The following is a 1,760-nucleotide window of genomic DNA, read 5'->3' on the forward strand; positions in this document are numbered from 1 at the left end:
TTTTAAGGATTTTATTTATTTATTTGACAGAGATAGAGACAGCCAGAGAGAGGGGGAACACAAACAGGGGGAGTGGGAGAGGAAGAAACAGGCTTCCAGTGGAGGAGCCTGATGTGGGGCTCGAACCCAGAATGCCGGGATCACGCCCTGAGCCGAAGGCAGACGCTTAACGACTGAGCCACTCAGGCGCCCCAAGTTTTATTCTTTTGCATGTAGTTGACCAATTTACCCAGCACCATTTATTGAAGAGACTGTCTTTTTTCCACTGGATGTTTTTTCCTGCTTTATCAAAGATTAGTTGCCCAAAGAGCCAAGGGTCCATTTCTGGGTTCTCTATTCTGTTCCATTGGTCTATGTGTCTGTTTTTGTGCCAGTACCATGCTGTCTTTGTGATCACAGCTTTGTAGTACAGCTTGAAATCCGGCATTGTGATGCCCCCAGCTTTGTTTTTCCTTTTCAACAGTTCCTTGGCGATTCGGGGCCTTTTCTGGTTCCATACAAATTTAAGGACTATTTGTTCCAGTTCTTTGAAAAATGTCTTCTTAAACAGGCCAATTAATTATGAAGAGATTGAGTCAGTGATAAACAACCTTCCAAATAACAAAACTCCAGGCCCGGACGGTTTTCCTGGGGAATTCCACCAAACATTCAAAGAAGAAATAATACCTATTCTCGTAAAGCTATTTTAAAAAATAGAAACAGAAAGAAAGTTACCAAATTCATTCTATGAGGCCAATATTACCCTGATCCCCAAACCAGGCGAAGACCCCATCAAAAAGGAGAATTACAGACCGATTTCCCTAATGAACACGGAGGCCAAAATTCTCAACAAGATCCTGGCTAATGGAATCCAACAGTACATTAAAAGGATTATCCATCATGACCAAGTGGGATTCATCCCTGGGATGCAAGGGTGGTTTAACATTCGCAAATCGATCAGGGTCTTAGATTTTATCCAGAAAGAAAAATTCAAAAATCATAGGATTCTCTCAATAGATGCAGAAAAAGCATTTGACAAAATACAGCATCCTTTCCTGATTAAAGCCCTTCAGAGTGTAGGGATAGAGGGTACATTCCTCAATCTCATAAAAACCATCTATGAAAAGCCTACAGCAAATATCATTCTCAATGGGGAAAAGCTGGAAGCCTTTCCCTTAAGATCAGAAACACGACAAGGATGCCCACTCTCGCCACTATTATTCAACATAGTACTAGAAGTCCTTGCAACAGCAATCAGACAACAAAAAGGGATAAAAGGTATTCAAATCGGCAAAGAAGAAGTCAAAATGTGTCTCTTCGCAGATGACATGATACTCTATATGGAAAACCCAAAAGAATCCACTCCCAAACTATTAGAAGTTATAGAGCAATTCAGTAATGTGGCAGGATACAAAATCAATGCTCAGAAATCAGTTGCATTTCTATACATGAATAATGAGACTGAAGAAAGAGAAATTAGGGAATCCATCCCATTTACAATAGCACCAAAAACCATATGTTACCTTGGAATTAACTTAACCAGAGACGTAAAGTATCTATATTCTAGAAACTATAAATCACTCTTGAAAGACATTGAGGAAGATACAAAAAGATGGAAAAATATTCCATGCTCATGGATCAGAAGAATTAACATAGTTAAAATGTCCATGCTACCCAGAGCAATCTACACTTTCAATGCTATCCCGATCAAAATACCGAGGACATTTTTCAAAGAACTGGAACAAATAGTCCTTAAATTTGTATGGAACCAGAAAAGGCCC

Source organism: Ursus maritimus, unplaced genomic scaffold, assembly GCF_017311325.1.
Source record: "Ursus maritimus isolate PB19 unplaced genomic scaffold, ASM1731132v1 scaffold_20, whole genome shotgun sequence".
Classification (NCBI taxonomy): domain Eukaryota; kingdom Metazoa; phylum Chordata; class Mammalia; order Carnivora; family Ursidae; genus Ursus; species Ursus maritimus.